This window comes from Lissotriton helveticus, chromosome 5_1, assembly GCF_964261635.1.
Source record: "Lissotriton helveticus chromosome 5_1, aLisHel1.1, whole genome shotgun sequence".
Classification (NCBI taxonomy): Eukaryota; Metazoa; Chordata; class Amphibia; order Caudata; family Salamandridae; genus Lissotriton; species Lissotriton helveticus.
In genome coordinates this window covers 1,833,637,359-1,833,659,885 of record NC_136065.1, presented here as the reverse complement: position 1 = coordinate 1,833,659,885, position 22,527 = coordinate 1,833,637,359, and the positions used below count along the sequence as shown (strand labels likewise).

General features: G+C 46.2%; 1 protein-coding gene across 1 annotated transcript in view; it reads right to left on the bottom strand.

The window, feature by feature from the left end:
- The window catches only part of LOC144752812 (uncharacterized), a 762,950-nt gene that overhangs the window by 128,023 nt on the left and 612,400 nt on the right, over positions 1-22,527 (bottom strand). The window lies entirely within an intron of this gene.

Here is a 22,527-nt window from a genome sequence, read left to right as displayed (position 1 = left end):
GTGTACAAGACCTCAGTTATTTGCAAATACTTTACAGGTGTCTTTGTAACAGGTGTTGTCTGAGTGTGCAGAGCCTGGCCACCAGAGTGCTGGTGGAAGAAAGTGATTGGCTGGGTGGATGAATGGGTGTCTCGTTGTTCTATAAAGACTGAGGTAGATCAAGTCTAGAGGTTGCGCTAAGAGCAGGCCTGTGTGTAGTGAGATTGGGGATCTGCACATTGTGGGGTTCACCTCTTGGATGGAGCATCTCTGGGAAGAGTCCACCAGAGTGGGGCAGAACCTGTGAAGGATCCCAAAAGCCAGAGAGATGAGCACTCGGCCCAGCCTGAGATCCTGGCTGGTGATTCCTTGTGGGAGTGTGGTCTTTTTCATCTCTCCAGACAACCAAAGGGCTGAGAATATGCTTGTGACATGGCACCAAGGGCCCACAGAGGAGAAGTGCAAGTGGGTGAGACCACTGGTGGACACAGGCATCTAGTCATCCCCCAACCTTTCTCTCTATGAGATGCTGTCTCTAGTCCTGGTAGGAAGAGTCTGTATACATAATGTGGTTTATGTAGGAGGTGTTCTGATGTTATGCATAAGGACCAGATTAATGGTCTTGCAGTGTTTCTGTTGTCGCATCTATGCCTGAATTTAAGTAGAAATGGATGTGAGATAGGAGGAATTAGCATTAGATGCAAGGGTATGTATGGATATATAGTGGGTGTGTGCACCGTGACCTAGGTAAAAAGTGTTTTGGTGTTCTGGGTGAATAACGGTGCCACATCAAACATGTAGCAGATCATATGCATGGCTGTGTGTGAAAAGATGTGGGAACAAACGACATGGTCGTGCATGTGGATACCTCCTACCTTTGAACTGTTCTAGCGTACATTCTAATCCACAATAAAAGTGGGACTTAGGAAAGAGTCCAGTAAAGAAGGTCCGATCATAGGGAGGAGCAATCCTGCATCAATTCTAGTACATGCTCTTGGGTCCATACTGGGGATACAGAGGGGCAACCTACAGGAATGGGCATTACACAACCAGCTCTTACATATTCCTGAGCAGATCATCCTGAGTTGAATGCAGCAACCCCATAGGAATGGGCATTATACAACCAGCCATCAAACATAACTGAGGGGCTCACACACATTTGACATGAAGTGAGCACCAGGAATTAGGAATGGGCTTTATTAAACCAGCCTTGTCATATACATGAAAGAGAGCACACCAGAAGAAATACATCATACATATCTGAGGAGCTCACACAGGTGTTGCATTGAGCATCATCTTAGGAATGAACATTATACAATCAGCCATGCTATATACCTGAGGAGTTCACCCAGGTGTGACAAGGAGCAACCCCGTAGGAATGGACATTATACAATCAGCCATGCTATACACCGCGGCAGTTCACCCAGGTGTGGGATGGAGGAACCCCATAGGAATGGGAATTATACAACCACCCATGGTATAAACCTGAGGAGTTCACCCAAGTGTGGCATGGGGCATGCCCTATAAATGGGCATTATAAAACCAGCGCTGGACTATACCTGAGGAGGTCACACAGGCTTGGCATGGAGCAACCACTTGGAATGGACATTATAAAGCCAGCCATGGTCTATAACTCGTTAATTCACCCAGGTGTGCAATGGAGGAACCAGTAGAAATGGGCATTACACAACCAGCCCTGGTACTTGCTCAGAGGAGTCTATGCTTAGGTGGCAAGGGCACCATGGGAGTGGAAATTAGACTGCCCGATGAAACAACCAGCCCCTGTCCATGCATTATGGGTCAACTGTGCACAACCTATAAGGGGCACAACCTATAAGAATGGCTATTATAACATTAGCCATAATATATATACTTGGGAGTCCACTGTGAAGCCACAGAGGAACAACCAATGTCCATCATGAAGCTATAAATGAACAAGCAATGACCAGCCATAGTATATGCTCTAAGTGTCTCCAACCTTTTCTGCATCAGGAGCTACTTACGTTCTATGAAAATCATCACGAGCTACTATTTTTAGTGTTATAATAGGGACCGTATCAGACAGGATTACATCAGAGTATGCCATAAGTAGGAATGGTCACTTCAGTGCATCAGGCGTGGTTGCCAGCAGTAATGTAAAAAAAGTTAATATTATTAGTAATAAGTGTCCCCAATGCCACATGATTTATCAGTCAAATGACAACTGAGAATATATTTTGAAAATTCAGCCATTTTTCTCCAAACATCAGCTTATGAATTCTGAAAATATACACATTTTGTCTTTAATACACACTTTTCGATGTAGGTACATAACCAATTAAAAGATTCTAATTTAGTATGCTAGGCTGCACACTGGGTGTGACTGGGTGGCTACCCATGAGATTCGTATTATGCAAACAGTACTTGCTCGGATGTGTCCTAGTGGACGACAGCAAGCATCCATAGGAGCAGGGAATTGTGCAATGGATGTGTTGTTTTATTTGAAATCTGTTATCTTAAATATCAAGCTTAAAAAAATTATTAATGTTAATAATAATAACAGTAACGCCATACACTGGCAGCCCCATTTTTAGTAATTTGCTCTGATTACATATGAATCTCTGATTCACGTTTGCGGTGGGGGCCTTCACGCCTACAGAGACCAACAGCCTGATTCATGAAGCGCAATTGCGCTCGCAAAGGGCCAGATTCTGAGAATCTGGCCCTTTGCGAGTGCGATTTTTGCATTTGGGATTCATCATCCCAAATGCAAAAATCGGTAATTGCTAATTCGCTAAATTGCGAGGAATTACATTTAAGGAATCTCTATTTCAGATTCCTTAAATGCAATTCATGAAGCATTTTAAAATTGCGAAAATGCAATTTTGGGCCGCTATTTACCGAGAGGTCAGACCTCTCGCTAAATAGCAAAAACTTAGAAAAATGCTTTTAAAAGCATTTTTCTAAGTTGCATGTTGCACACACACATGTCCCTTGGACATGTGTGTGCGCAACACCTGTTTCAATTTGCATTTCAGGGGTGCCACAGGGTGTCCTTTGGACACCCCTGGCACCCTTTCAATCGCTATCTTATTTGCGAGTAGCAAATTGCTAATCGCAAATAAGGAATACTCCCCATTCATTCCTATGGGCCTTTTGGCCCATAGGAATGAATGGGGAGTTATTCCTTATTTGCGATTAGCAATTTGCTACTCGCAAATAAGGAATGTGTAGGAATCGCTATTTATTTAGCAATTCCTACATGAATACCGTTTTGCGTGTCCTTAATAGCGATTCGCTATGATTCGCTATTAGGGGCTCGCAAAACGGCCCGTTGATGAATAAGGCTGTTAGTCCTTTTCATTTGCAGCCTCAACTAGTTTGCACCAAAGTTTCATTCCCAGGGCCTTACATCTTCAGAGGTCTGTCCCTGCCACACCAAAAGTATGGACACCTGGGAGCTTGTGCATCCACGAGGGCAGCCATAGGAGTCTAAGTGTCGCTCCACCATACCATGGGTCTCTGCAAACCCACTTTCGGCGCCACAGCCACTTCTTCCATTTTAAATATAATTGTATGTTAAGTCTTACGTTTATGTCCTGTTTAGTGGGAGTCTCTTTACCTTTAAACTAAACTTTCAGACTAGGCGGAACTCTGGCTGTGAGCATGGCACTTTAGGCAGATTTAACGAGACCTGCATTGGTGCAAAGTCACACACTGTAATGCTGAGGGGCACAAAGTTTTGGAACTGTATTAAGTTTTCAGCACAAAAGGTATTTTGCCATGGGCAGGTGCTATTAGCGGAGCACAATTTACAGTATTTTATGCCACTGTACTCCAAGGTAAAGTATAACTTGGGCAGATCATCACAAGCACCCTGATCTAATAAGATTGGGAGACCTGAATCTGCATCAAAAAATAATGTCTCTTCCAAGCAGGGGATAACTTGGAGAAATGTTTTAATTTCTCCATTCCACGTGTGCTGTATTGCACAACGAACATCCAATGTGCGGAATGATGTGGAATGTGCATAAGGTTTTGTACCGGAAGGGTATGCCTACATGACAAATCCTATGTTAGTCAAAGCATAAAATACTATGATTGAGTGTGTCATTAGGCAGCTCATTTGTGAACCAACACAGGGGATATGAGCAGGAGCAGGTCATATTTAATAACAATGGCTCTGCACTACTTTCTCTCACTTGTGCAACAAAGTGCAATATACCTGAGCTGCATTGCACAAAAATATAATAAACCTGCTACGTCGGCCTGTAAATGTAAGCATGACGCGCACAGCACGGCACACATCTGTGAATGACAAAATGACAGGCGTGCACCTGCGGGGATGAACACGGCACTCATTCTCTTTAATGTAAGGAATGCGTGTAGATGTTGACATGGCACAAACACGTGGGCATGTGAGCGAGGAGAACACGCCCGTTGACGCCAGGTGATGAGGGCATGGTGCTCAACCCTGTTCATCCCTGTGATTGGAAGTAGGGTACGTACACCTGTGGGTGATTGGCACGCACGAGTGGTGACGAGAGTGTGGCGCACACACATACCTCTTTATAGGCACTTAGCATATACACACATGTTCTTAGGCGTGTGTACGTATCCAGGGCACAAGTCGAGGGTACACATGGGTAGACGGCGTCTACCCACTCGACCCTGCCAAGAGGTTGGGCCCCACAGAAATATGCTAAACTTGTCCCGGTGTAATTTTCAGACACCTAAACACATTCAGCAGCTCCACCACATTGTCTGCTTTCATTTCGAGCAGGCAGGGAAGGAGCTTATTAGTTTCCAGATGGGCCCATAGCAAAGGCCGGAGTTAAGGGTCCATCAGCCCAACTTCTGCTGCAGCATACTGATCAGGGATCTAATGGTAGCCTCACACCTAAATGCAATAGAGGGGAAGCAAAGGCACACAGGTTATCGTTTTACAGGTACTTAACCGATTCGATGCATCACACACTTTGCCGCTGTGCGGGCGTATTCTACACGTGCGCAAGTCTGACGGCCCCTTGCTGTCCGACGCACATGCCCACTGTGATGTCAGATGGCCGGGGGTCGTCCGACGCACGTAAGAGGTTATGATAGGCTTGACTTTGACTTTGTTCAATCCCTGCATATTAGAGGTATGCCTGCACTGTCAGAATGTCATGTCCTTCATAGTTCACTATGCTATATTCAAAGGATTACAATTTATGAGCTGCAAGTAACCAAAGGATATCTGCCTTAAAAGCAGTAACGGACTTACCCATTTACATAACATTAAAATCTGTCATCTGCTTATTAGATAGTGTGCTTTGCAGGAGACATATGAATCCTCTATGTAACGTTGATGAAAACCTGGGACTAGACAAAACACTTATCTCTCCAGCAAATGTCTTAATATTATCATTATTAGTATTCCCTGAGATTTAGTTGGCACACAAAGATTTCTGCAGCAGGTGCTTTAACCCCATAAGATATGTTAACATGCAGACTTCATCCAATTAAGCAGAACATATTTACTGCCACGTTTCTCCTTGTTTCCAAATTCTCTGTGGCAGGGTTTTGAAAATATAAATGTATAAATTGAGGCCCAGATTTTGCTTTGGGGTTGTCACTTTTTTGGCACAACACTGATGCAAAATCAAAATTTTCAAATATGGTAATACACTCAAATGTACTCATGATAGACCTGCTAAACACATCTGTGAGGTCTAAGATCTGATGTCACTTCTTGTGATGTCACGTCCTGTGAGATCATGGGCTGTGATGTCACTTCCTGTGTTGACAGCTGCAATGTCATGCGCCATGATGTCAGTTGCATACTGCTTAATTTGGCTAGTCCCCCCACTTCTTTTTAGGACTTCTGCCCTCTGCCTATCTGTGAGTGAGGGAACAATATACCTTTGGGCATGAGGATGGAACAGAGACTTCTGGAAGGGAACATGGCACAATGTTTTAGGCCTTTTGCGCGCACACCATGCGCTGTGCTGCCCTGGCCTTTAAATCAAGCACGTCGTCCATAGTACTGCCTGCTCTACATACAGCGGACATCACCTGAGTTCTTGAGGAAGCGTCCCTGTTTAGCTGGAGCGTGCGCGCTTCCACCCAGCGGCAGCCGTGCATGTCTTCACCTCGTGCCTCACGTTTAACCTGTGCTGATTAATAGAGACGAAGGGACACGCCGGGTGAGCTGCAGGCAGTCACATTCCTGCATATGCGAACTGCCTGGGAGGCTCACAGCAACACGGTGCATGCTGGATGCAGGGCGCGGGATGACAGCGCGCAGGGGACAAGAGTGCCCTTCACTAACAGTGGACGCCTTCAGAGTGGACGCCGTCTTCCCACACGCAGGCACGAAGGATTCACTCTGCGAGCACTGGGGCAATTGCGTGGTCAAGCTACAGCAATTTCCAACTATTAATTTAGTGACAAATCAGAATGAAAGTGGATATTTGCACGATTTAGTTACGTTATTACACTGTGTATTATGTTTTAGTGGTCACGTGACGGGTACAATCTTAGTCCTCATGTTGCACCTGATGCGGCTGCTCGGTCCCAGTGCTTTTCTCGTGCACTAGAAGGGCAGCACACTTGACAAACTGTGCCCGGGGCAGTAATCCCTCTCACCCCAAACAAACACACTTGGTATTGGTATTGGATATTTGTAGAGCGCAACTATCGCTCCGAAAGGAGCATCCTGGCGCTGGCTGGAAAGTGAGAAATCAGATGTAGTTAGTGAGGCGGAATTAGATGGCGGCCATGACATACTCATCTGGGAGGCTGAAAATCCATGTTTTTAGCTGTTTTCTAAACTGAGTTTCTTTGGTTTGTGACCGCAGATGGTGCGGCATGGAATTCCATGCTCTGGAGGATAGATGGGTCAGGGTTTTACCCCCTTTAGTTTTTAGGTTGAATTTGGCAATTTTTAGCAGGTTGTTGTTGGAGGATCTCAGGGTCCTCAGGGGGTTATAGTGTGGGTAGCGTTTAATTAGGTATTTGGGGCCAGTGCTGTGAAATGCCCTGAAAGCGATGATAAGGATCTTAAAAAAGATCCTTTTGTGCAGAGGCAGCCAGTGGAGGGTTCTCAGAGCGGTAGAGGCCGAAGCCCTCCTGGGGAGTTTAAGCACCAGTCTAGCGGCGGAATGTCGGATGCTCTGGAGTTTTTTAAGTGTGATTTTCTTCACACCTGCTAATAGACCATTGCAGTAGTCAAGACGCGCTAAGATTAGCGCGACCGCTACCGCCTTTCTAGCCTCCGTTGGTAGAAGGTCAAAGAATTTTTTTAGGGATTTAATAATCCCGAAGCAGCTTCCTGCCAGGTGCCTCTTGCAAATGGTGCCTGGGCACAGCCACCCCCATACTGGGAGCCTGCCAGCAGTACTCATTGCACATGTGTCTGGGCAGTACCTCCTCTCCCAATACACACTCTACGGGCAACCACACAGAGGACCCGGGCACCATTCGACAAGAGTTCCTGAGCTGCACACCTTAAACAACGTGCCTGAGCAGTGCCCACCACATACTGAGCGAACCCCAGTACTCCATCACGTACCTCTGTACCCCATCATTCTCCGCACATGCCCCCAGTATTGAGCCTGCTTTAACGACCACGTTTAGGACCTTCGACATGTCCAATATATTGTACATGCACAATTCCCCACATGCATTGCATTCGTATGTATATGGATATCGCGCCTTTAGTGCACATATAGCTACAAATTACGCGTGCCCCACTCTGTACGAAATGCACTCACAAATGCTCACACACTGTATATGTACCATCACAAAAATATTCTACCTGTACCCACCCCCACTCATTTTACCCGCACCATGCCCTGCACATTGTACACGCCGAGTTGCCGCACGAAGTGTTGCATTGTATTCTGGTGGTATTTATATTCCGTTTCCCACGTTCATTCTGAAATCCCACTTTCTCTGCAAGAAATACCTGCACCAATCTTCAGCTATTGGTGGTTCCACACTGCACTTGCCCAACTCCAATCACAGCGTGGGTGCACTCATTCCTAGCACACACAGAGACAGGTTCGGCCCCTAAAATATTGTTGGGTACGATTTCGTTTAACGTTCTCTATGGCCCATGTAATAGAGTGCGTGCATCATTGTATAGCACTTTTATACAGGGTTTTATGTGAGCAACAGTTAAGTTAGTTACACAATGTCACATTCACCGTACATTAATGCATTTATTCGCCGTACATTGCTCGTTAACCACTTGTGAGCACTGAACAGTAAAGGGAGCCTGGGGAGATTAGGGGCCGGATGTAGGTCGGTCGGGAACGGCCGAAAATCGGTATTTTCGGCCGTTACCGACCGGTATTTACAAATCGGTATGTAGGGCCACATATTTTATAGATTCTGTAAATTTACCGATCGGTAAATTTACCGTATCTGTAAAATACCGAATCGGTATTTTTACCTATTCGTTAATTTCGATATGTAGGTGGGACTCTTCTGAGTCCCACAACCCTTACCGAATCTGTATTTTACCATCAAATATATTTGATGGTAAAATACCGATTCCGGTGTGCATGCACATGTGTGCATGCACACCTGTGCCATATGACAGGCAGACCTGCCCTTAGGGCAGGTATGCCTGCCACATGGCACCCGAATCTATTTTGGGGGTGCTAGAGGGTGTCAAAGTGACACCCCCTGCACCCTTGTCAAAATCGGTATTTACCGATTCAGTAAATACCGACCGGTAATGCCCCATTCATTCCTATGGGCTTCAAAGCCCATAGGAATGAATGGGGCATTACTGGTCGGTATTTACCGAATCGGTAAATACAGATATTTACCGATTCGGTAAAAGGAACATCTGGATGTTCCTACATATCCACCCCTTAGATTTACCGATTTTTAATTACCGAATCGGTAAAATTCGGTAATTAAAAATCGGTAAATCTATTTTACCTACATCGGGGTCTAGGTCCCTTTCCTCTGTGTGTGCGCACAGAGGTCAATTCATTAAAATGCCAAGTGTACCGGAAGTGACATCAAGCGCAATTTGATCCCCGGTGATATTGGGGGCTGCCTCATTGTAACCAGCAGTCATGTTTTAGGGTTGCCACCTTTCCAAGAGAAAAATACGGCCATTTGTTGTTGTTTTAAGGGTCCCCAAAGGGTTGTGCATGACACTAAATGGAACTTTAAACAAAATGGAATGTATTCATTTGTAACGACTTTCCTGACTTTGTTTACTTTAATTATTAGTCAGGGGTCGTTAACGCAGCCCTGGAAGACGTTTAAAAGTGCTTGCGGTTTACATTTACTGTTAACGTATGTGCAGATAAGAGCTAAACATACCGCCATTAAGAGATTTTGCTTATTTTTGCACCGGCCGGGACATTAAAATACTGGTGTGGCGGTAAAAAAACAACCTAGTGGCGACCCTTGCTGCTGAGTGGCTATGTTGTGACAGGCTGGATGCTATAGAAAATGTAACCCAGGCTGTTCGAAGCCGGTTGACTTTCTGTTCCTGCTGCTGCCTTCCTGAGTCGCGGAAGCACGAGTTGCAAGGGCAGGTCCAAGGCTAGAAAGGGTGAAGTACACTGAATGACGTCCGTTTCAATCTGTCCATAAAACGAAGACGTGTGTCCAGCCTCTCAGTCTCAGACAATACAGCTGGATTCGTGGACAAAAACCCTTCCGACATGCCTGCGCGCCCCCACTCCCTCCCCAGCCGGGTCCCAATCATGGAGTATTACTAGCAGTATGTGGCGGGCACACCCTCCCTGAACTAGGCCGCTGAAGGGAGGGATAAACTGTGTGGTTGCAGCAGCAGTCCTTCTAAGAGTTAACCACTAGCCTGCCCCTGCACACAGCCCCAGCACATTTCTAACCCTTCATCTGTCATGGAACCGACTGACAGCGAGGAGGGCTCTGCTGAGACTTGCAGCAGGGTCTCTCCCACCTGGTGCCTCTGTGTACATTCACCCTGGCCTGTGCCTGACCCGGAGGGAAGGGGCTGTCAGGGAGGGAGCGAGGAGGTGGAGCAGAAGTGATGCATCAGGTATCATGAGCGGTGGGCGCTAGGACCGCGCGGGAGGCTGCAGCTGAGCCAGGATGGGGGTCACACTCCAGCACACTATACTTGTGGTCAGGTTCCTCTTTCCTCTCTGCTCTCCCCCTCCCCTCCACTCTCATACGTGTACAATTTGGAAGTCCCTCATTGTCTCCCTCTGTTCTCGCTTCTCTCCTGAGACCGAGGTGTTGCAGTGGGTGGGGCTCTCGGTCTGAGTGTGGAGGCGGCGGGACTGCAGAGTGGGAACTCTGGTGCTGGGGACGAGCACTCCTGGGGAGGGGGAGGGGGGCGTGAAAAGAGAAAGGGCATAGCGTACAGTACAGATGTGGCACAGATGAGAGGGGGCGGAGGGGTTAACTCCCACGTCAGTCTTTCCTACAGTTCGTACTCCCCCGCCCACTCCAATCTACCAAATAAGTGACCCCCACCCACATGGTGTCTCCTACTTTTTTTAGACTTTTTCTATTTGGACTGTGGTTGGAGGCCACTGTAAACTGTGTATTGAACTCCCCCCGCCCCCACCCCATGGCCAGCATTCAGCCTACACCTTCACCACATCTTTTCACATTGTCAGACCTGCCAACTTGTACACAAATCTCACCGTGTGAAAAGGGGGCGGGGCATCGTGCCGAGAACCTAGAGGCAAAAAGCCTTGCTGAGTCTGGTGCCAGGGTGTTGTTACCCCTTAATGGACGTCAGATTCAAAGCCTCGGGAAACGAGCTGGAAATCCACAATTTAAAGTGGTTCCCAGCTCGTTTTCCGTGTCACCGTGTGATATCGGCTTCTCACTGGGAGGCCGTGTGATGGAAGCCGATAACGTGTGTCACACGGTGACAATGCGAGTTGACATGTCTGTATTGTTAGGCGCCTGCACACCCCAGCACTAATTTATTCAGAAAAAAATATCTGCCTGTAAATACAACATGGTATATATTCTACTCGAAAGGTGCGTATAGACTAGAGCCGGCATGGCCAACTAAATAATGGTGATACAAAGCCCAGAACCCCTAAAAATCACCTTATCTGTCCCATACCACGTGACTAATCTACGCAGTCCCCTTATCTCCACATTCTGCTATGCGTTATTCTGTGCTTATGCCACTGACGGTAGGCTGCGTTTATAAAGCGCCTCGTCTACCGTTTGCCAAGCCTTGTGGCACTATGGGGTAGTTGTTGACAACAGCATATTTACCCACCATGGCCAGTCATCATTCTCCCCGATCACACGGGTCCAGCAAAAAACTGGACAAGATGCGTCGAGTAATCAACACACACGGTATGGGGCAACTTGAGAGATCTCGGCCCAACCGACATTTCAACCTCAATATCGAACGCGGGACTTAAACCACCGCTCCCGCCGCCACCCCAGCTGCAGCCTGCACCCACATCCAGAGGTGTGGCGCCGCGGCCAGGGCGACTGACGCTGGAATCTGGGGACCACGGTTCGATCCCCGGCTCCGGCGGCAGGTTAGCCCAGCACCATGTGACTCTGGGCAATAGCTCGCTTAATCTTCCCGACGGCACCCAGCGCCTAGACACCCTTACAGGTGATTGTGCGCTTTACAAATGTGGACTTTACTTTTACTTTATGTCAAATGCAATAGGACCCGAATTTGAGGCGATGTAGGCCGAACTTTAAAAGACAAAAAACATATCAAAGTAAATTAAATTCATGAACGGGTGAGACGCGCCCCCATGTCTCATCCAACACTTCCTTTATCAAACTCCAAACATTTCTTGTTCTTTTCTTTTCGTTGCTATATTTTTTTCTCCCCTCCATGATCTATTTTCTGCCTTTAGCCGGGTGGAGGGCGGTGTGTTTCTAGCACAGACATACATCTGGAATCTGTGTCTCCTTTTAGGGAAAGCAGCCGATTGGGGCGAGTGACTGTGTGGGAGGAATGTACCAGCAGAGGGCAGGGGTGCTGCGGAGTTACTCGCAGCTTCCAAGGTTTGTGATGTTGGAAGAGAAGCAAGCCCCTTCTTCCAGGAAGTGGCATGGATGGGAGAGCTGAGCCGTCCTCTTCGTCCACTTCACAGCGCCAGTCAGCGCGTGTTGTTTGCTTTTTAAACACATTTCAAAATACAGAGGGCTTCATGCTTTGTGACAAAGATGTGCAAACCTCTTCACCATATGGGACAATTTCCCAATTGGAGGAATTGCAGGACAGCTCAGCCTACAATTCCTTACCGTTGCCACGTGTGATTATAGCCGCGGCATGCTTCGCCCAGTCGAGATGTAAATATCCACCTCGTTATAACGCTACTAATACCAGATTGGATTTTAAGCACACTCCGGAACGTGCCTAATTTTAGAACAAAAACCCAGACCCAACGAGAGGGGCGGCTGTCTGCCTTAGATGACACGATTTGGTTAAGGGGCGACGGAGCTGGAAATAGAACTCCGGTCTCCCAGTGCCCCTGCTCATAGTTTAGTCAGTAAACCACACCCCCTTGTACCACCGAGCTTGACACTGACACTCGGCAATTTCCCATGAGACCCTGGAGGTCATGTTTAATTCTCCAACACATTTCTCTTTCTAGTTTTTTATGCAACATATTTAATCACTTGTGAACAACTTTGTTGTCAATAAACGTAATAACCACAATTTGCTGTAGATCCGACGTTTGCTTGTGCATAAATGAACATACTTTCCCTTGTCCTGTTCCCTAGTCGACCATCTTCCCTTCCAACGCCTGCACATATTGTTTTCTTTTTAAACACAGTTTAACACTTTGTTCTTTCCACCATTTTCACCATCTATGCCTGCTGTGAACATGATGTCCACTCCCCTTCAGTTTATTCCACTTTCCCGTAAGGTAGACGATTTATTATCCCCCTTCTCAGACTTATATTTGTTTCCCACATTTCTTTGCACTCTCTCTTATGGTCATCCCTAAATCTATCATCATCAAACACAAACCGCCAAACTTCTTGGTAACACATCAGTATGCTCCAGCTAGCACAAGAGCCAACAAACGCAAACTTACAGTAGAACACTTTCAACTGACCAAACTACAGACCTACAGAAGATCATACCCATGTCATATAATTGCTACCACTGTGCTCACAACACCACTATGACAAGCTAAAAGAACACCCAACAGTATACACTGAACAGAATTTTAACATACATTTGACATGGCCCACATACATCACGTAACCGTCGTTCATAGTAGTAACCAGCAGTTGCTACAAAAAGATAACGCAACACATTGTTAAGCATATTACACAAAATAGATTTGGCCGGTATCTCACATGAAAATGTATCACAATGGCATAATTCTGGTACAAAACATAGAGCATTCCTGTTCCAAATTCCCAGACTCAAAGCCTGTTATAGTCTCATATTTTCCTTTATTTTTGGCATTTTTTTGAGCCACTGCAGGGTCAGGTTAGGTGGATTCAGTGAAACATACAAAAAGTGATGGCTGGAAGGCTTAAATTAATCTAAGCCGCTGGTAATTATTCAGGTCAGGATCCAAAGTCATCTTTATTTTACACACCATGCCAGCTCATTATAGACCCAACCATATGCAAATCAGTCTTGACCCTACTCCAATGGGAACAGTCCAGACAAACTGTTTGTTAGGCCAGGTCCTCCTTGAACCAGAACACAGAAACTTCGGGCCGATTCCACTCTTTTTAGAGCTATTCAGCCAAGTATAGCTCTGGTGCAGGGGCACAGTGTTCGCGGGACCCACGTCTGGGAATATTTAGGGTGATACACTACAGTATGCAAAAAGGGATTGTTATTTTGCCCACCATTTCCACCTCAGTTTGGACCCAGCAATATGCTAATCAGTCTCCACCTTACTCCAGTGGGAACTGTCCAGCCTGGACTGCCAGGCCGAATCCTCCCTGAACCAGAACACAACCAACCCAGGAGCAGTTTCGTTCTTAGTAAAGCTCATCAGCTAGGTATAGCTTACATCCGTTGGGACAGTGTGCACAGGACCCACATCTGGGCATACCTGTCCCACTTTGGGTGACACAATGAAGCAAACACAAAGTGATGGATGGAATGCTTTCATTAATCTGAGCCACCGGTAACTACTCTGATATGCATCCCAATTCATTGTTATTTTGCACACTACACCAACTGAGTTTGGCCCTAGCCATCAGTCTTGAGCCTGCTTCAGTGAATACAGTCTAGCCTGACCTGCCAGGCCAGGTCCTTGAACCGGAACACAAGCAACCCAGGGCCAGTTTTCCTCTTGTAGAGTTTATCAGCCAGGTATAGTTCTGGTTCCATTACCTGCAGAAGAGATCCAACAGGGCACTCTAGTACACGCTTTTGTTGTTCACAGAACTTGTAGTGTTCAGGCATGAGTGATATGTAGGTCACAGAAAGATCTCTGGAGCAGGTCCTGAGCTCACTCAGAGGAATGCATTGGTGGATCAGTTAGTAAATATGTGCAATCTGACATTCTTACCTAGGTGATATGCCACGTCGTCATCCTGATGGTCCTGTTGCTGTCACTTGGAGACCTGTGGTTTGTGTTGATTCTTTGGTTTTCCATGAATTGAGAAGTAGCCGTTTCCTACTAGGTCAGTGTAATTTTGCGGAACCCGGGCCCCAGCCTACAGAACTATGCTCTGTTGCCAATTTCTAGCAAAAGGTGTTGAATGCACATGCACAAAACACTGCGCAATCCAAGCCCTGGTGCTGCACCTGTTCAAGGCAATCCTTAATGCAAAGACAATAGCTGCAGGCCCAGACTTGAGGGAATGGAGGCAACAGATAGCGCGCAAGTGATATGGTTGAGCTTATGTGTACCACTATTCATTAATAGGACCAATAGCTAATTTTCTGGGCACCCAAGAATCCTTGGCCTCAGCACGTTTGAGAGCTGTGGTTTCTGGCACACATCATGTAGTAAGTATTTCGTTTTGGTTTTCACTTTTCCACTACAAAAAGTGTTCCAGCATAATTGCCATCAGGAACATGGCCGGGCTGTAACACACAAGCTGCTGTAGGAAATACTGTAAAGCAGTAGGTGAGTGCGAAATTGGAATGGTATCGTTGGGCGAGTTGAACAAGTTTTCACATTCCTGAAGGTGAGAAGTTTGCTATCACATGGCTATTTTGCTTTTATATGCTGGAATTCTCCTGAATAAAACCACCATTTTGCTTACTTTTCTCTATCAAAATCTAATTTAAGCACTTTTTTTTCACTCACATATTCATTCTTTAAAAAATAACAAAATCTACGTAAGTAAATTCTATCAATTTCACACACCCATAGATATCTTCAGCATATTGGACAAACCAGGCATACAAAGCGAGTTCGACCATGTGCACAGGTGTTTCGGAGTGGCATTGTTTTCACAAAGTTTGCAAAAACTCTATGCACAGTGTCTCTCTGCAGCAGAAATACCCACCCTATTGTGTGGCAGCTGGGCCAGAAAATCTCATGCCTTCCCTGTGACCCAGTAGGCCCAGAGTAAAAGTAAGTTGATTTTCGGAAGAAGGAATGGAAAAGGGAGATTTCTTCTTGTGCCTGAGACGGTGTGGATTTCCAACTGTTGCACTTTTGCAAAGATGAGTCAACAAGCGGTTGAAACTGTTCCTTGAAAAACAACATTTGTGAACTAGGGTTTCTTCAGCCAGGGCCCTTCTATGGACAAACATGGCTGCATGAAAAGGAGATTGAGATATGAGCATGCCAGGGTCTGGAAGCTTCGAACAGGACTTCTTGTCCAAGTGGCTCTGGCAGAAGAAGTGGACGACCCCTTCTAGTAGCCAAAGTGCCACTCAGTGTTAGATATCACAGGAAAACAGGACCTCCAAAAACAGAAACCCAAATCAGCAGGAAAAAGCCACCAGCAAAAAAACCTCCTTCATAGTAATGGTGCAAGCTATGGGATCTGCTTCTGAAGTGATTGACGAATGAGGAATACTGAAGAAAGCTGAAATCTCCAGCAAAAGGGAAATCTTGAACTATACAGGATGAAGGGGAAATAAACGCAACAAAAAAGACCTTGCATGTGTTGCAAGCTCTTCTCAGGTTGACTTTTTAGTCTATTACCAGAAAGATATCCCAGAATTCTGACTGCCTCCATCTTGTATTGGGAAAATGCAAGTAGGAACTCCAGACAATGCCTCCATCTTAGATTGGGCAATGAAGGTGAATGCCTAGTCTCCTTCATGTGTAGGCATTCTGGGAAGCAGAGACACTATGACTTCTGCTAGGAATGAAGTTTTTTAGATAAAATTCGTGCCAGCCTCCAGTAGAGAAGAACTCATGCCAGCCTTTAGTAGAGAATCACTCATGCCAGCCTCTAGTGGAGAATCACTCATGCCAGCCTCTAGTGGAGAATCACTCATGCCAGCCTCTAGTTGAGAATCACTCATGCCAGCCTCTAGTGGAGAATCACTCAAGTTAGCCTCCAGTAGATAATCACTCATGCCAGCTGAGCATCCAGAGGCGAATCTAGATGACTAATGCTCTCAGCTATGCAGACTACCAAGACGTGTTACTCATCTGAGTGGAACTACGTCTGTTAGAAATTACCGTGAGGTTGAAATGCTGAGGGCTGCTCATTTTTGGCTCGCCGACCTTGGCCCGAGTTGGGCTGAACCTCTGGAACTCTTGGAGATCTGAAAAATACATACAGAAACGTGAAGTCTTGAGTTTCAAACTTTGTGATCTATCCCCCACCCTGGGCAGAAGGGTGGTCAGTGACTACCCAACGCGCCCTGTAGCGAAGGGCGTGGGGGTGCCGTGCAGCCACGGTGCCTCAGAGGTGCGGAGGGTCTCCCTGCGGGATGGGTGAGGGATGTTTTGTTTTTGTAGGGTTATGCGGACTCTGCCTCTTTAAAAAGGGGAGACAGGTTTGTTTCTCATTAGACGCTGCTGGCAGGCGCTTTGGAAAAAATAAGTTCAGCCAGCCCCCAAACTGCTCTAGTATGCAGAGGAGCTGGGCTGCCAGGACCCTGAGAGGGAGAGGGCGGCTGGGCGGGGGAGGGCGAGGCTGAGGTTGGGAAGAGAGAGCTGGAGCCTGGGAGATGGGGCGTGATGAAGGGTAGAGGAGGAGGAACGGAGACTGGTGATGGAATCGGCGCAGGATAAGGTGCAGTGAAATCCAGGAGGGACACATGAGGAACGTGGAAGCCGGGGTGCGTAAAACTAGTCCGCGGGAGGAAAAAGGAATGTGTTCAATGAGAGATACAGATTGGCCCGGAGCTGTACAATATAAATCCGGGGAGGGGGTATTCCGAACAAACCCTCAGATCTCAGGGTGAAGGAGAGCGAGGGAAGAGGGGGCGAGCCTTGGTGGACTGGAAAGGGTGGAGCCAGGGATCTGACGAGGAATTTATTTGTTAGAGGATCGAGATTTACTTTAATATTATTTCCAGGGAGATTGATTGAAGGTGGACGAGGGCAAAAGTGATAATACAGAGGATGGCAAGGCAGAGGACGGACCACACACAGGATGTGTGTGTGTATGGTGCGGGGGCTGAGTGGAGTTCGTCTTCGAGGCATCATGCTGCAGAGGTTCGACAGTTTATGAAAGGGCTTTGCGCTCTGATAAAGAGGGGAAAGTTAGAGCCCCTTGGAGTGTAGGCAGAGAGGCGAAGGGGACGTCTTGAAAACAAACGTTTGACATCATCGCGACCGCCGACTTCCTAGTCATTTTATCTTCGCTGCCGCCCTCTTCTTTTCAACCGAAGACGATACAAAGAATGGTGAAATGGGCACAACCGCAGTCTGCTACTTTCAATAAAGGATAAAGCCAGGTGTACATTTTTTCAAGACGTGCTCTTTTTCATCTTCCATAATATATATATATATTAATTTACGGCTATTGTACACAAAGGCGTGGCCTAGTGTCACCTAGGTGACTTGAGAGATCTCCCTGCTACCCACAGCCAGTAGGATTTGTGTAATTCGGCAACCTCAAATAGGCTCTTCATCATAGGCCCCTCGTTGCAGCTCGCAGGAGGCAGACCCTCAACACTAGTATATAGTTATGTGCTTGGACCATGAGCGATCTCACACCCAGGGAACAACTCCTAAAAGAAGAAGTGGGGGACTAACCTAGTTAGGCAGTTTACAAGTGACCTCAATGTGCGTGACATCACGGCGCATGACATCACATGTGGCATCGCAGGATTTGACATCACCAGCAGTGGTATAACAAGCCACGACTTTACAGGAACTGGCATCACAAGAAGTGGCATCAGATCTTAAGCCCTCAAATATATTTTTAGCAGGTCTATCATGTATACGATTGAGCGCTTTGCGAGGATAGTAGCACAGTGAGCTATGGAAGATCATATGTGACTTCTACATTTTGTAATCCCCCAGTTTTATGTAACATCTCCTGTACATTGATTTACAAACTTATATCATTTATTGTATACAGTGGTCGAAGTGGGGAAAAAAAAGTAGGGGAACTGTGGGTGGAGAATCAGAGGGTGGGAATAACCCGAGGCTTGGATTAGTGGGCGGAGTTAGAGGTGTGGCCAGGATACTCAAAACATCCCAATCTTTAGTATTTGTTTGGCATTTCACTGACCAGTTACAGCTGATTATGTTATTTATTTCAACCAAACAATACACATGATTATTTAACGATTAGTATGAGTTATTGACATTTAAATAAATTCACAAAGTGAGATATGTTTCTAAACACAGAATGGCCCAAATATGCTTGAAGTGGAAGCACAAGCCATTTGTTTCCGAGCAATGGAGTTTCTGTCATCAGCAATACACACAGAGACAATCAATTTTATGTGTGTAAATCACTCTATAGCAGCCACGGCCGGTAGTGGGAGTACCGGCCGGGTGGTGACGTGGGGAGGGGGAGGGGCAGGGTGGGGGGTAGTAATGTATGGATTCCGGACCTTAACAGGTAATTAAACATAAAAATAAATAAAACGAATTTCGTTGCCCGCACTGGATCGCATTTGGTGATGCAGTACGCGCAACAAAATTAGTTTTATTTACTTTTATGTTTACTTACCTGTTAAGGTCCGGAATCCATACATTACTACCCCCCACCCTGCCCCTCCCCCTCCCCACATCACCGCTTGGCTGGTACTCCCACTACCAGCCGCGGCTGCTCCATAGGAAATGTTACCCAAGACAGAGGACTTCCAGGTGTAGGAGACACATTACAACCATACTAGTAGGCAGTATAGTTTAATAGTGATTGAATTGGAGAAACAAAAATTCAGAATTTAAAACTTAATACCATTATTGGGGGTTCTCTTTAATAATCTTAATCGATCTCTATCCAAATGAACACTTTTTACAACATTAGGATAAACAAAAGCTTAGGGAAAAAATCATAACGCTTTAGTTTATACCTTGCAGTTTGTATGCAGCTCTTAGATGACAGTCAATAGGTCACTGTTCTTTGTTAGGATTTTAACTTATAACATGCAAGCAACAAAAGGATCTCACTGACAAAAGCAGTAACCCACTGACCTATTTATATTATGTTCACTTTGTGATGGGCATGGTACATTTTCTTTGCAGCAGGCACATTAACCCTCTGAGCTATCTTTCCAAGAGTCAAAAACTTTCACTAGACAAAACTCTGATCTCGCTCTAGGAAGAAGTTTATTCAGCGGAGTTATCATGACATTTTTATTATTGCCGAAAATTGCTGGAGGCCAGGAAGGAGGCAGCAAGTGCTTTTAAAACCATAATATATGACGCCCCCACTCAAAGTCAGCGCCCGTTGTGGTTACACCGGTCGCACCGCCCTAGAGCCAGCTCTTCTCAGGGGTCCTGTGACCTCAGTGTCAGAGTCACTGTTGCTCTATTGTCTGCTACTTCGTAGGCCTCCCCGCAAGACTGGAGGTGAACTTCAGTATGGATTGTGGTGGGAAAGCCTTCCAGGTGAACTCACATTTGCCACTGCTGGGGTCCACCTGCTAGGGCTAAGACACCAGGGCTTCTCCAGTTTTGCTGGGCCTTCTAAGGTCTAGCATGGGAATGTGCTCCCTCAGGAGAGTGGTCTTGGGGACTGGTCATGAAGGCTGAACCTGGTTCCAAATTTGGCAGCTCTGGCCACAGTGCTACATCCGCTCCCTCACAGAACACTATACTGCCCCACTGAGAGAAATTCACACTGCCTTCAACTACAATCCAATTTGACCTGCTATAAACAACTGGATGTGACTAAATTCAAATTACGCACTAGGCAAGAGCAATAAGCTGCCTAAAAGAAAAAGTAACAACATCCTGAAAAAAACAAACACTCATAGGGTATGAAAGATTAAATAAAGCATGTGAAATGTAAGCAGGAACAACATGGTGAACTTAACGTTTTTACAGTCATTATTGAGAAATCAACGAGTATTTTTGCCTGAAAAATTAAGGACATATCTACAGGGCCCAGAAAGGACCCATTTCAATGTCCACTGCTCATATGCTTACAAAACGTTAGCAGTAAGGTTTAAAAAGACCAAATTAGTGAACACAAAGCCGCCGTACACATTTTGTTTTCCAATCCTCCCATCAACCAGGTATTGCAGTACCTCCAGGTTTGATCACTTCCCCATGGGGAAAACAATGCTGTTCAAAGAAAGACATGAAAACAACAGTAGCGCTTCATGGCATACTCTGAAAAGTGACTCTAATGTGTTTGGGTGTGAATAAAATCAGTCTGTACACTTTAAGAACACTCTGTTTTGCTTTATTTAGTTATTTAGTTTCATATTTTGAACCGTTTATTTCCGAGGCTGCACTTTGGAATAGAAAAATGTCAAAAACGGCATTTCCAGCAAAAGTGATTATCTTTTTTGCATCCATCTCACTCGGAAACAAATGAACGACAAGAAGAAAGAGAGGATGAGAACCATTTCTTGAGTCACGGTTTTTGGTAAGTGAGGAGGAGCTAGACAGAAAAAGAGGAAATAAGAGTAAGAAAGATAGGGGGCAGGGGGCGCTGTTAGAGTCAGAGCAGAAGCGGACACTGTCCCTCTCTGCTCCCCGCCTGTCCCCGAACAGCCACTAATGCTGAGCCTTTTTTGCAGGCATTGGATATTTCTGAGGTCCAGGTACGCATGTTCAAAATAAAAAAAAGTAGGGGAACGGAATGTATAGAATGAAAGAAGTAGGGGCACACCGTGCCCTGCCGATCCCGCCCACTTCGACCACTGATTGTATATATAATATGCACAACTGATCTAAAGCGCTCCAGCTCCCTGCATTGGGATGAGTAGGGCTATACAAGGAAAAATAGTTGTACTTAAATTATTTCAATGTCTCCTCCTCCTCAAGGGAAGTAAGCTCTATATAAATGCAATTTGCTTTGGGTAAATACCGGGAAAGACCAGCACATCTGACATTCTTACAGTGCATGCATATCTCCTAAACAGGGACTGAACAAAGTGAAAAGCTGCCTCTCTTAAGTATGTGTGAAGTGCTAACAAGGTGTGAGCCTTTATTTCCCTTACGCTGCATTTGTATCAGGTGTGAGGCTCCTGACTGCTCCCAGCCAAGTGACTTAACAAAAGATGACCCCTCAGATTAGGGTGACCAGAATGTTAGAGCAAAAAACAGGGACATTTCACAAAAATAGAAGAAAGACCATAATTTTATGTCAAGCGACCGCACATAATGATAGCGCTCCTCAGCAGAGAATTACAAAACAGGCAGTAAGAACATACATAAGATGCTATTTTTAAACCCAGTAGCTTGCCTGTGAATTAAATTGCTTTCCTGGAACAACTGGTAACTATCCCCGCTTTGTAAAACATAACCCCCCCAACCCCTCCCGTTTTTAGTCGACCCTCACCAAAAACCGGGACATGAGCTAAATTTCTCTAAATCTGCCCGGACAGATGGTGACAAACGGGGATCGTCATGGAAAATCCGGGACTACTGGTCTCCCTAGCACAGATTCGGCCTTTGTTATGGGACCAGCGAGAGTCTAAAATAATAAAGCCGTGTCCTTGCCTGCACATTGTTGCTTGTTGAAAATGGAAAGCAGACAACATACAGGCGCTGCTGAAAGTGTCCCGGTGTTTGTAAATTCCACCGGGACGAGTTCAGCACATTATTCAGTGGGACCCAAATTCTTGGGAGGGTGTACGGTGGGTGGATGCCGTCCACCCGCCTGTACCCCCGACTCCTGCCCTGCTCACACCCTTTATTTATATCTTCAAGTCCATGCCCGGCCCCTCGGGTACACAATGGGGCAGATTTATGAAGCCCTTGCGCCACGTTTACGCCGCTGTTGCGCCGCGCAAGGCGGCGTAAATGTGGCGCATCCCTACGAACGATTTACAACGTGACGCATCTAGGCAGATGCGTCACGTTGTAAAGCCCTGCGCCGCTTGTGGGCGTTCCGGCGCAGGGTGGGCGTTCCGGGGCAGGTGCGCCTCGCAAAAGTGGCTGAGTGAAATCTATGAGATTTCACTCAGTCACTTTCTGGCCAATGCTGCGTCAAAAGCCTGCGCCTGCTTGAAGCAGGCGTAGGTCTTGATGCAGCATTGTTGAGATGGGGCACCACCGAGCCTTGCTGGAGCTGCGTCGCGCTTGCAACGCAACTCCAGCA